Below are 14,194 nucleotides of genomic sequence, written 5' to 3' on the forward strand. Positions count from 1 at the left end.
TTATGCAGCTTTTGATAGGAGAGGGACAAAATGTATTCCCTGCCCCCATTTCTCTCTCTTCTCTCCTTGACTGTCTGCCCTGTCTTCCTATACGCTTTGCATTGTATTCTGTGCCCACTGAAAATAATCCAAATTAATTGAGGAAGATCAGGTTACAGTTTTACCTGTGCAAAGCAAAAGTGAGTTTTAATCATAATGGGTGGGAGGGAATAGTTTATGCAATTATGGCTAAAGTTCTCCTACCCAGAAAAAGGTCAGGAAGATGATACAGTTGTTTTTTAGGTTTTTGTTTAATCCAGAATACCCCTTGGATTCTTTTTCAAAAAAACACATTACTCTCAAAACCCAAGATCCAGCTAAAAAACAACTGGTTTGTAGGTAAAAATTGTTGAACAGACCAGAAATGCATCCCTTGGCGTGCAAGTCGTCAGAATCTTGTCTGAACTACATAGTGGAGCTTTCATTTCAAATATATTTTTATTTAGTATCTCACGGGTTTTAGGCTGTACCTGAAAAAGATTGAGATTGTTCACAGAAAACTTAAATGTAGAAATATTTCATTTTCCAAAACCATCCTATTACTCAAGAAGTTCTTCCTTAGGAAGGACAGAGCCAGAGGGAAGTGGCATGTAGGAATATGGAATTGTCTATAAACAGCAAACTTTAAAGCTAAATGTCCTTTCAGCACCAGCTATTCAGCTTTTATATAAAGAACCAGATAAAACAATGGCAGAAAAATGCTCCTGAAAAGGTGGCTTAGCATCTTGTCAAATGTGGTGGCTTGCAACTATAGAACAGGTTCTGCTGACAGTGACATAATGTGGAATTAACTTCTTTGAAAATAACAAAGCTTCCTTGAGTTTACAGTGATATAAATGAGAGAAGGATCTAGTCCTTCCTTCCTCCTCCCCCAGTTTTGTTTTTCCTGTTTTTCTGAGGTTTTAAAAAATCGTTAATAAGCCCCCAAATAATACTGTGACTAAGAAAGGGTAAGAAGAAGTGATATTATCAGCTGTTTTAAGATGGAAAGAAGATTAAATGTATGCTTAAAGTACACAATAGTCAACAGATTTTAAAACACAGATCTAAAAGTATCTAAAAATGCAGCAGGAGGCTTTTGTATTTTAAGGGTGTTTGTGTTCTTTGTTTGTCGTGTTAATATTCTCCAGACTCTGTTGCCGAAATGTCTGAAATAATTCCAGCTGTTGCTGAAGAATCTAAAATGTATAAAATAAATATCAGAAAATTGCTTGGTAGTTTGGTTGGTTGTGGTGGTTGGTTTTTGGTTGGATTGTTTGTGGGTTTTTTAATATTGAGTGGAGTTAGGATATTTTCTCAGTTGAAATTATGTTTCTTTTCCAGTTCCAAGGCAGTTTGCGCCCAGCCTGAGTCAACAGTTCATCAAATGCTTCTTTCACTATTCAATAGTTGTTTAGAAACTTAGTCACACTACTGGAAGGATTTCAGCCTAGTTCTTCACAGACAGTTGCTCACGTTACAGAGAGCACTCTCACATCTGACACTACTTTGGATCTTTGTCTTTGCCGTGAGACCAAATGTGCTTCTGTTAGAATTCATACCTTAGTTCCAAAAATCATCTTTCTAGTTTAGACTGTGGCATACTGGTCAGACAACATAAGGAAGCTGGACTGTCTCTTGGATTACTAAAGGGGAACCCTACCTAGTATTCTGCATTAACAGAATTAACATCGGCTAAGCTCTAATGACTTAGAAGCTTTCTGTGAGTGCTGCTTTGGAAGAAGATTCCCCAAAATGTGAAGGAGGAAGAAAAGAGGCAGGCAGAGAACTACCGTACATCATATACCTGAGTTATGCAACTATACTGATGCCAAAGCCCAAATGCACTTTGCTAGTCATTATTCAAGTGGAAATTGTAGTTCCAAGTACTTTCAGAATAGTTCAGCAAGTCTGATTTCCTACTAAAAACATCAACAAAGAGTGACAGCCCCTATTGTCTGGTCCTAGCCCTGCACACAGTTAGAAGTATCTTGAAACGATCAATCACGGTGTTTACAGCCGTATCAAGCACTCCTCATTTGCTGAGCAATGTAAAAAAGACTCGCTTTAGATTTAGAGGTCTGTGATTACCGGGATTTAACGCTTCACCCCAGCAGCTGCTGGAGCAAGGCACCTGTAGTGAGTAGCTGGCCCACGCCACTCTTGCGAAGCCTGGTGCAGGCCGGTTTGTTGGCCGGTGTTTTGGCACTAGATGCATCTCTGCGCTGGGATAAATGCACCATATGGAAATCCTGCGAGCTACAGGGCTCCCTACACCCAGACACACTGCTCCCGTCCACAGTCAGAACCAAACGGGCTTCCCTCCAGCGCTGCTTGTGGGGCAGCTGGGCCTTCTGCTCCCGCTGCGTGTGATTACCTGCGGATAAGAGGGACGCTTCTACCATTAGCAGAGGGGGACGTTGCCAGGAGGAGCAATTTCAGGTATAACAAGGGAAAACTGAGGGAACTCAGCGCGGCCCGACGAAGGACATAGCTGCTCGTTTCTCCCGCCGGGACGGAGCAGGGCGGCCGGCCCCGGGAGGGCAGCCCCAGCTCCCGCCACCAGCGGGCGGCTCCAGCACCCGTACCTCGGGGGCCTGCTGTCACCCGCGGGGGCCGGCCCCGGGACAAGGCGGGGTAGCCCTGCATGCCGGCGCCCTGCCGCTGCCTCCGCCGGGGGCTCCGGGCCCGCCCCATACCAGGCCCCCCCGAGGCGCAGGGCGGGCACAGCGCAGCGGCCAGTTCCCCCCTGCACCGAGGCGCGCCCCGCTCCGCCACAGCGACACCGCGGGGCGCCCCCCGCCGCCGCCGCCGCACTCCCCGCCGGCAGCCGGGCCAGCCGCCCGCCGCTGCCTGCCCAGGCGGCCCGCAGAGCCCGCCGGGTGGCGGAGGGAGGCCGGGAAGCCAGTGCCCGCGGGCGGCTGCCCTTCGCCCCGAAATGGCGGGAGCCCCCCCTCGCTGAGGGGCCGGCCCTGGCCGCCCCGCGGGGATCTCCCGCCTGTGGTGGTGGTCGGGGCTGCGAGCGCTTGGGAGGGCTTTGTGTTGGGTTATTTTTTTTTTTTGGAGCTTTTTGTCGCGTAGACCTCCGTGTGTTGTCACTCAGGGTGAGCTTGCTCTGTGTAGCTAGGCACAGCTGTGATACCTTTTCGTCATTTACATTTTAAAAGTACTGTTCTGCCACACGTTGTTTAAATTTAAACAGATTGCGTGAGCCTAGTTGCAGCCTGCCAGGAAAAAAACCTCAAAACAAACCACCACAAAAACCTCACAGAAAAAAGTTTCCCTACCAAAATATTTGGAGCTCCTAAAACATATATGAACAGTATTTATTGTTAGTGTGTTCTGTGCTGGAAGGGCAAGCGCAGAGCTTCGCTCTGAGGAGCCCACAGCGGCGTGAGGGGGCTGCCAGGCTCCGCACACAGCCAGGCCTCAGGCGAACAGCCCAGGCGCAGGCCGCTAGGCCCCATCCTTGTATCACACCTGTAAGGCTGACCTACTTGGGAAACTTTTCCTCCGGCTGCTACAGCAGCTGCTGACACACGTCCCCGAGCGGTGCTACTGAAGGTAAAGTGCTTTTTCTAACTTTAATTTAGAGCTGTCTCAGGCTTTTAACTTAAAGCTTCAATAACAGTTCATGAGTGGAAGCGGTATATTTTTTTAGATGCGCTATTGCATAAAAGCTAAAGATTTGGTGAGATTTGTCGGTAAAGGAACAAATTCAACCTCAACCATTTATTTCACATTTAAATTGTATGTAGTTATTCCTTTCAACGTTGTTTTTTTTTTTTAAATATAGAGGGAGAAAGTGTATGAAATCTATGATATAATTGGTGGGATAGGCTGAAGAAATTTACGTTTCTTAGTATTCAGTCATGAGGCTTGTCATTCAGTGCTTACGCTGAAGGTTTACACATGTGCTTATACCATCCGAAAATTATAGTCCCATGGACTGACAAAGACATCAATAATGGTATACTTGAACATCATTCTGGAAAGATAGTTTGCGATTATGTAGACAAGAGTTAAGTTAGGATCATGACTCTCAGTCCTTAAGAATGGCATAGCTGTAATATTCAAGGATTTCAGGGTCTCCAAATAGTTCTAACATGTTTTCGCAGAAGTACAAAGTTAGTGAAACCCCTTTCCACCTGTTGCTGGACAGCTGAAGAGTTTAGTGACTGGTATTAGTCCAGAAGTATTACACAACACCAACAAACATAAATCTTATATTTAGCTACTTACTTACCAACCCAGAAATATTTTTTTTCTTTTCATTTTTGTGGCATCATGAGGGGGAAAATAAGTTTTGGCCTATGTTTGCAATCCATAATGAATAGAATATAAAATCTGTCACTGTAATGTGTCCCTCATTTACAATTTTTTTGGACCCTGTTCTAATGTTAGTGACAATGTTGTCTCCTGAGGTGTCTCTTCAGTACTCTTCTGTGAACTAGAATCGGAACTTTTTACTGGGAGTCATTGATGGAGAAATTTTCCTTTAAAGTTTTGGGAATGCCTTTCTAACAGCTAATGTTTTTGATTTTTGAATTGGGATTTCAGCTTCTCCTTAAGCTACGCTAGTAAATCAAGTATGACTTTTTTTTTTTTTTTTTTTTTACATTGGGCTGTTTTGTCAAAGATAACTTAGAAAATGTTTGTAAGTTGTAAAAGACCATATTGTACCGTGAAAGATCTGGAAGACAGCAGAAGGCTTTGCTGCCAACCAGTGTAAGAAGAATAATAATGAACTAGTGATGCAAGAAAAATTCACCATTTGAATAAATGTAAAAATAATTTTCAGGCTAAGCCCCTTCATGATGTTGGTATAAGCCATCCAAATCATGGAAATTTCTCAGAATATTGCCTTTTCAGTGAAGACAGAATCATTGAGACCACTGAGTTCTGCCACTGGTAAGTGTAGGAACTGACATATGCAACGCATCAAGTTGGTATTACCAGGAGTCTGTGTGAATTTCAGTCAGGGAAAGAGGAAATCCTGTGGCATACTACCAGTTTAAAGACCAAAGAAGGGTTCTAAATAATTAAACTATAAATCTACCCTGAGAAATAACATTTACTTGGAAGTTTCTTCATGGTATTCTGCTGCCTGTTTGCGCCATCAGGGTGGGTGCTACAGAGACTGTTCTTAGTATATCTGCATTGTGATCTTCCTGGATTCCTGAAAAGCCAGTAATAACAGTGAGGGCAACAACAAAAGCCTTCTGGAGTTGTCAGCTCCTGCTCACAGTTAAATGAACAAGATCAGCTGTCTGAAAATAAGACAGCTTCCTAAATAGGGAGAAATGTCTAATCCCAAATTTGAGACAAACTGAGAATGGGTATGGAAGTCTTGGCCTGAAAACAGATGGAAGTCTTGGCCTGAAAACAATATAATCATTGTAAAATTCTGATGTACTTGTTTATCTGAAACAAGACCAGTACCTTGTTTTGTTTAGAAACAAACTATTGTGCACATCATTTTATATAAACACGTGTCTGGAAACTGACCCATGAGAGGCCCTCTGTATTTCTGCAGCAGGAAAACCAGTGAAAAATAGAAGAATGTTCTTTTTGGATTTCTTATGCAATGTACAGGAGAATTTTCCAGTGCAGAAAGAAACGCCAAGAAAGATAAAACACTGCACAAAATCACAGAAAACAACAGTGGGTCATTAGGCAATTAGCTGCAAATGAAGAGTTGGTTTAGCCAGTTTGAGTTCTGTGTTAGCAGTCAGTGGAAATGTAGTTAGCTGTCCTTTCTTCTCTCATGAGCTCTTTTACGTAATGGTTGCCTGTTGTTAAGATGAAGACTCATCTAAATTGCAGCTCCAATGCAACAGGCTTCTTAATTAAAAACACCCAAAAATGTTCACAAGAGTTGTAGAGGGAAAAGAAAATGAAACCCAAGGACAGGAGCAGATAAAATAGAGCAGCATCTGAAAATTGCCAGAAGCATAACAGTGAGTGGGTGAAATTCAGGAAGCACTGACAAGTAAAATGAGGAAAGGAGTAGTCGGGATTCTGAGGAAACAGGATTTGTTTAGCAGTGTGCAGTTACCTGAGTAAGAACAAGGCTATTAGTTATGAGATTTTATTACTAAGTTTGAGGAATAACTGTTTTTAGTGAGAAAAATCCCACTTCCACAATGTATCATTTTTTATGACATTTAAAATACGAAGGTATTTATGAAGCATTCTTAAAAATTTTCAGGCTTGGAAGAGCTGATAGAATCCATAATTCAACCTCAAATTGTAATGGTCAGCAGAGAGTAAAAAATGGGGGAAAAGCCTGGTAGAAGAAGTCTAAAGTTCACTTTAAAGGTGATATTTTGGAATTTGCTAGGCTTCATAAATTAAAATTATTGGTAATTTATGAGATTGCAACCTTGGGAAAGAAAACAGAAAAGAAAATCTGCTGAAACATGCAGGGGCAAAGTAGAGTAAAAATTATGAGGAGATGATATGATACAAGCAGTTACATTGTAGGGAAGAGCTAGGCATGCACTTAATGGAAATAAATAAACAAATGCAGTGGCCAGTTGTAATGTACAAGAGCAAAAACCTTCTTGACAAAGCCAGCAAACAGGGACAGTACAACCCTATAACGGAACAATGTACAGCACCTTGTGCAATGAAGAGTATTTCAAAGGAAACTTTCAAGGCCTCTCAGCTGCCCATGTTCTCCCGTAACTTGAGACATGGAGGCTCTTCAGAGAGCTTGCCAGACCAGAACTTCTGTGGCCACCAAGACAGGAACAGGGGAGAAATCCCTCAGCAGAACCCTTGTTGCACAGTCCCACTCTCTGTGTACAAGTGGTGGAGATTCCCTTTGGTCCCCAGAAGATGGTTTTGGCATTAATTTCTGAATGGGACCATGTGGATGACGTTATGTTTGTGTGGTACCTAGAGTGGCTCGCTCACCTCATTCCCCACTGTTGTTTGCCTTAAGAGCTGAGGGCTGCTGACTGGATCCCTTTTAAAGTGGGAAGTGCTACAACAGATGAATGTGAAACCTAATGTCACATTAAAGGGTTTGGTGCAGGGGGAGGAAAAAAAAAAAAGAAAAGAAAAGAAAAGTTGTGGGATGAAAGTATGTAACTGCTTGGTCACATCACTGGAAAATGATTTCTGCTTTGTGGATAGGTGAATTAGATGTGGAGGTAAAACCTGACCTTGAAAAGGTAAGGTAAATAACTATCTTTTGACAAAGAATACTTATTCCAGGCCTCAGGAGGAGTATGTAAGCTGTAGAACAAGTTCCAATAAATGACGAGGATAAATTTCAACATGTCTTCTTTTGAGATATATACGTACAAACTAGTCAATAGTTTGTCATGAAGTTACTCCTTTGGTGGGCTTACTAGACAAGAGCAGATAGAAAGAAGGGATGGGAGAAGTCTTCAGGTCTTGTCTCGAAGGAGCAGAAAATAAGCATCCTTTACATACCAACTTCTTGCCTCTTGCAATTATAGCCGTTTAGCTGTGAACCTCTGAACCTCTTTGATACTTAGAAAAATGTGTATCTGTACTGGAGTAAAATATTCTTCTTTGGGGGAAGGGCAAATGATATATTTTGAGTGAATGGAAAAACCCCTGTGCTTGCTTGAGCTGCTGAGCTAAGCAGAAAAAAGAAACCTTTGGAAGAGGTTGCTAATAGCCAGTGATGTGAAGCAGCATTTCATTTTATGATGTAAGTCTTTCTCTTACCTCTTACAGGGAGTCATTTTAAGATGGAAGAGACGTTCTCTGAAGATGAAGGTAAATTGTTTCTCCTTGAGATCTGAGGAGAATTCTGCTTTTCCTTCTTATTCTTTTTCTTTTGATGATGATTCCAATAAGCAGTATGATAGACTGAATATAATTTGAATAATATAAGAACTAATATATTTTTAAAAACTGATGCTCAATACATTTCCCACCCTTAAAAAGACTGCGAAAATATTGATTTATTTTACAAAACACTTCAACATCACCTATTGCAAACCTTTAGAAAAATGACAGGCATTACTCTTTTAGTATGAGGGTGCAAAAAGTACCAATGATTACTAGTATTTTCCTGAACCAGTATTTGGCATTGATTTATTCTTCCTTAAAGAAAACTTTCACAGAAGAGTCAACAACAGTATTCACTAACTGTATTTATTAAAAAAAAAAAGGGAGAGAGATATAGATATCTAGAAATAGTCCATTATTCTCATAACTTGCGGTAACAGATGCCAACATCTGGGGCTCAGGTCTTTGTAGCCCCATGAATCTTCTTCATGACATGTGGGCTACATATGAACAGCTAATTAATTTTTTTCTGTGTCCTTAATTATGACAGAAATGTTAGAATCAGCTACAGGGACAGCTGTCACCCTTTGATTATTGTGAGACAATGAGTAGACATTCCACAAACCTTTGAACAGGTGCAACTTAGGTTTATTAAAACATGATAGCAGGAAGTATTCAAGTATGTTGGGCATTGGGATCTGACAGGGCGATCACAGAGACAGAATACGTTAAATATTTGGAGATGTCAGTTTGGCTCTCTACCTCGAGAGGCAATGTATAAGTCGGAGCTACTGTCAGTTTACATAAACTGATGTCTTTCAGGGAGGTCTGAGGTATCATGGGCAGAGTCATTTGAGATATAAATTAAGAAGAGGTTTCTTTTATCACCACTGTGGCACGCTTGCCCGCTTTTATGTGTAGGAATCTGTGCAAGTGTAACTATTATATTCTACTCTACTAATTCCGTTTTACCATGTACAGTATCCTCTGTTGTTGGTACTTAAGATACAAGGTTAGACACTTAGCATTTTTGTCTGACCTTGGAATTTGGGGAAAAAAGAGATTGTCCTACTTTCAGATTATTGTATTATCTTTTGTATTGTGGTGAGAATATGAGTTTGAGCCCTTTCAGCATTCTGGAGGAGGGGTTGTTTTCAGGAAATTTAATTGCCATGAAAAGCCTTTTGGCAAACAGGAACGAGATCTGGTGCAACACTGCAGTCTGAATGCCTCTCAAAGGTTTTGCCTTTTTCCTGAAGAAAAAGGTGGTGTAGAACCATGATTGATTTGACAATTAATTGGCGAGATGCTACCACTGTAAGCTATATTTTACTCAATCCTTAATTCTGGATAGATCAGGGCAGTAGCTGATAAAATTTTTGCTAACAGACATCAAAAGCTACAACTGTGTTTAGGTGTGACTTTCAAAGAACAGCCTTTATGTCACAGGGCCATTAGAAATCCATGCTTAAAGGGGCTTAACTCATTAGCATTTTGTGGACCTGTAAGGAAAGACAGCACTGTATGTCAGTGCATCATTTCTGAAATTGCTACACTTCCACACTCTGTCAGAGTATGTCTTGATTCAGGAAGGCTGGTTGTTAATAAGCAGTGGATAGGAAGTATGTAGGAAAGGCAATTAACAGAGCTGTGTGTTGTATGTATTCACAGAGAAGAATCTCATAACAAGTCATAGTGAGAATGGGAAAGGATAGATAAATTTTGTGTCAGAGAAGAAATGAGCTGGACCTGCTGGAGCAAGTCCAGAGGAGGGCCACAAAGCTGCTCAGAGGGTCAGAGCACCTCTCCTGTGAAGGCAGGCTGAGAGAGTTGGGGTTGTTCAGCCTGGAGAAGGCTGCAGGGAGACCTTAGAGCAACCTTCCAGTATCTAAAGGGGGCCTACAGGAAAGCTGGAGAGGGACTTTTTACGAAGGCATGTAGGGATAGGCCAAGGGGTAATGGCTTTAAACTGAAAGAGGGTAGCTTTAGGTAAGGTATAAGGAAGAAATCCTTCACTGTGAGGGTGGTGAGGCACTGGCCCAGGCTGCCCAGAGCAGCTGTGGATGCCCCATCCCTGGCAGTGCTCAAGGCCAGGCTGGATGGGGCTGGGAGCAGCCTGGTCTAGTGGGAGGTGTCCCTGCCCATGGCAGGGGGTTGGAACTAGATGGTCTTGAAGCTTCCTTGCAACCCAAACCACTTGATGATTCTATTATTTTTAGAACTGTAATCCTATATTAGGATCAAAGAATCTCCTGAAATCCCTGTGATTGTGTAGTCTTAAATAAATTTATGCTCAAAAAGAAGTGTAAAGAACTAGTCCTGTTAACCCAGTGCAGGATCCTTACCTGGTCTCTCATTTTTCCAATTAATTTGAGTTTAGGGAAGAGAGAAATTGTTATAAGCCAGAGAGCAGCTGGATCAGCTGATAAAAAAACTTGCTGGTGTCTTGGTGTATGACTAGTTTTAACACATTTTACTCTGTGTGTTCTTTCTTTGTGCTGAATGGTTATTTGTGCGTTTTTCTCTCATTTTGTAACTCTGACGGCTTCTTTATTTCAACCTTAATCCACTAACCTTATGTGAAAAAAAAGCAAAAGAACAAAATGTTTATGAATTATTATGCTATTTATCCTTCATAATGTGTCTTTTTCCTTCCATACTGTAACTGCCTTGACTGCTTACTCTGAATTCTAAACTGTGAGCTATGAATCATTTCTTACTTTTACAGTGTCTGATACAGTTGGACCATCTCTGCTTCTGAGTGTTCTTGTAATATACGCTTTTCTTATAAATAATAAAATCAGATAAGGTAAACAGTGGAATAATCTCACTTTGAAACAATTATACTTTCCAAATCATACATCCTACTTGCATATCTTTTTGAATTGGCTTGCTCAAAGAGGTGCGTGAGATCTAGAGCAGCAAACAGGAGCTGTCTGTAAAAAGTGACTGTGGTTTGGGAGGTAGGGGTATTCTTGCAGTGAAAGTAAAATGAGATGGAGGGAGTTTGCAAGAGTAAAACAGCAGAAAGGGATGCAATTCTTGGAAAAGATTAGAAAGCCAAAACAAAAGTATTTTAGTTAAGTGTCTCATATTTGACAGTTTTAACCCACTCCTAACTGTCATAAATGTGCAAGCTGTCGAAGTGAAAATGTTACAAGTCTAATCTCTGCAAAGTATATCAGCGATGAGAATTATTTATGACCCTGCCAGTTAGAAAAATTTAAGTCAGAAATATGATTACTAAATAGGTAGCATTCATTTGTAATTAATAGGTTGAACGAGTTCTATACACAAACTGAATAGTCAACATGTGAAAAGGATATTTTACCTGTACATAGACTGAAGGCCTAATTGTGCAATCATAGATTCTTTCTAGGACTTAGTCTTGCTCCAAGAATACTACCTATGCCTGTGCTTTGTGTATCTGCACAACATGCAAGCACCTTGTAATTACACTGGCTGCAAAGCTGCTGCTGGGAAACTTATATTCTTCTCTATACGTAAATGGATTGAATATTTTAGTGCCTTGTGGCAGGAGTGTACAGGGCTGCTACTGACACCCTACAGGTTTTGAGTAAAACCATAAACAACATTGCTCTTTGGCCTGAATGTGCTGAAACAATTTGGCTGCCCGTTACCTTTTTTCTCTCTTTTTTTTTTTTTTTTTTTTTTTTTTTTTTTTTTGGCATTGAACATATTTTTCCAGTCTTCAATGTATCTGGTCTAATTATTTCTTAACTTTTTATAGACTGCTGGTTTAGCAGGATCATTAAAAACCTCTTAAATCAAGAATATACGAAAAAGATATTTTTTTTAAAATAATTGTACAGAGAATGAGACATCTATAAAAATCTAGTTTTGAACAGTGTCTGGAAAAGAAAGACTGTGAACAGCCTGCAAGAGGTTTTTCCTCTTTCTCAGAATCCTCTTGGTATTTACTGAATATTTTGTTTTCTGAGTAAGAAAAAATAATCTTTAACTAGTCTACAGTTTCTGTGTTTCTGGCTTTGTCACTCCAATACAGTTGTAATTTTGTCAGCACGTGAACTGTATGCAACAGTGTTTCTTTGAAGTTTTATTTTGGACAGCTGTACTACCCTGTTTCAAAGAGAGAAAATTTTTCAGAGTAATATAATATACAATCTTTCAAGACTCTCCTAAAAGTTTTACTGGTCTTTGGATCATGCCCTGGTGTGGGGAGAGGGAGGATTAGGTAGACTGAGTGCAACTAAAAAGACTCACTGAGTATGCTAAAACAAATGTGTGCTTTACCATATATAGAAACAAAATCCTTTGTGAACTTGGACGTTGTGTAGATAATATTACTTACCAAGCATATGCTGTGGAGACAAAAATTTTAGTTGGTGGTACTGAGCATATGCTGAAGACTTGTATGCCTTTATTTTAAAACTTCATGTATTAAGAAAAAAATGAATAATCTGCTTGTGGAAGTTTCTTGTTAACAATTTCAAAAAAAGCTGTCTGAATAGCTTGCTTGGATGAGAGGAGAAAAAAAAAAACCACATGAAAGGGCAAATCTGCAGAGTATGGTTGCCTGTAGAGATAAAATTTGCTGGATGTATGCCATCAAACATGTTTTATTTCCCACCATTTTATTTATAAATATATGAAGCCCCCAGCGAAAAATTAATTTTGTCCTTGTGAAAAAGCACCCCTAAAATAGAGTTTAAATCAAGCGCATGTGTTTTACGTGAAAGTCAGGTCTATACCCAACTGCACATTTGTTTCTTTTTATATGATTTATAGAAATTTGAACCAAAATCTGTGATCAAACACCTCTGAGCTTTGGAACATCTGAAGCCGGGTCCAAATTCTGAGACTGGACATACCTCTAGTTTTAAACAGTCAGTAATTTAATTTCTGTTAAGAAAATATTTCTCTATGAAAGCTGCAAGAAATACTTCAAGGTGTTTCTGCATTAGCAGGCAGCGTTGTTCAGTAGGAGCAGATCAGTTGGTACTGAGGATGTGGCATCTACCCAGTATGTGTTTCAGGGAGGGGCTGTTTAGCTCTGGTTTGATTCTGTGGACTGAATTCCCATTAGTGATCGGTGCACATTACCAGTGCTCCCAGAGGTCATCTTCTGGTTGAATTAATTGTAAAGGAAACCACTTCGTGCACTCAGAAGCTGTTGTGTGTTGTGAAACAAAATGCAGGAAGCAGGAGTGATGGGGGTGTTTACTTTCAATAACATACTTCTCATGTGAACACAAGTCTTGGTTTAATTTTTTAAGTGATGAAATGTGGTTGAAAAACTGAAAGAAGTTATTGGGTGATGGAAACAACATTTTTTCTTTTAACTGCTTTAGACAACTTTTTAGGTTTCAAATTGTTGGCAACATTTCAGCATTACTTAAAAGACCAAAAGGATTTGTCTTGGAACAATTGATACAAAAGTACCGCATAAATTAATCTGTATATTTTCAGATGCAATTCTTGGCTTATCCATTTGGAGTATTACAGTTTCATACAAGTTTTTTAACATCTCCCAGAACAGCCCTGCTGTTTATGCAGCAGTAGCATAGCTGGGGAAAGCTTTTCACACCTGTTGATCAACATCTGAAGAGTCGAGATAACAAGCATGTGAAATCACACTTCCTATCTTTCTCTCCATCTAAATATAAATGCCATGGCTCTCTTCGGCTTGTAATACATATATAAAAAAGTCTGGACACAGCTGAAAGGCATAGTAGTGTTAAGCTATCATGATTTACTGGCTATGCCATTCTTAAGCCAGAAGATAAAGTAGATAGCTCTTTAGCTGGACGCTGTAGAGGATTTGTGCCAGGAACCACTGACACCCTACTAAGATAAAGAATTCAGCCTTGAGCACGCAGTAGAGAGAATTGCTATATCTTTCTATGACATTTAAATCTCTGTATTCAATTTCCTATTTTTCTCTTCTATCAGTATCAAGGATTTCAGAATCAGCATTAACTGAAATCTAAGATTTGCTTTATATTATATTGGTGTAAAACTTTTCATATTAGGTCAGTACTTGCAATTAGATAGGCTTACCTTCTAATTCTATCAAAGTCATGTCCAACCTCAAACCTCTCAAAATAGCACCATGTGATGATGCAATACCACTGAACTTTCCCCAGAGTTTTGGCATCAGGTCATGTTCTGTGACTTTCTTTTAACCTAACAGTTTTTGTATCTACATTTCTGAGAGTTTCCCCACATTTTCAATTGGTATGTTTGGCCTGGAATTAGACTGTCGTGAGACAGGTGAGTGTTACCCTACTGATGATGTGTAGTTGCAATAGTTTCAGGTCTTCAGTTTTGAAAACACATGATCTCATTCAGTTTTAGAAAACTAATTTTGCCCAGATTATATCCTCAAATGCCTAATGCAAAAGTTGTGTTTCATTCTTAC

General features: G+C 40.2%; 1 long non-coding RNA gene across 1 annotated transcript in view; it reads left to right on the forward strand.

The window, feature by feature from the left end:
- Positions 1 to 2,398: 2,398 nt before the first annotated feature.
- Positions 2,399 to 14,194, forward strand: part of LOC121095237 — a 73,626-nt gene continuing 61,830 nt past the window's right edge. Inside the window, exons 1-2 of the long non-coding RNA XR_005830035.1 lie at positions 2,399 to 2,460; positions 7,735 to 7,776. This is a non-coding gene — a long non-coding RNA (uncharacterized LOC121095237). The remainder of the gene's footprint in view (positions 2,461 to 7,734; positions 7,777 to 14,194) is intronic.

This window comes from Falco naumanni, chromosome 1 (genome assembly GCF_017639655.2).
Source record: "Falco naumanni isolate bFalNau1 chromosome 1, bFalNau1.pat, whole genome shotgun sequence".
Lineage (NCBI taxonomy): Eukaryota > Metazoa > Chordata > Aves > Falconiformes > Falconidae > Falco > Falco naumanni.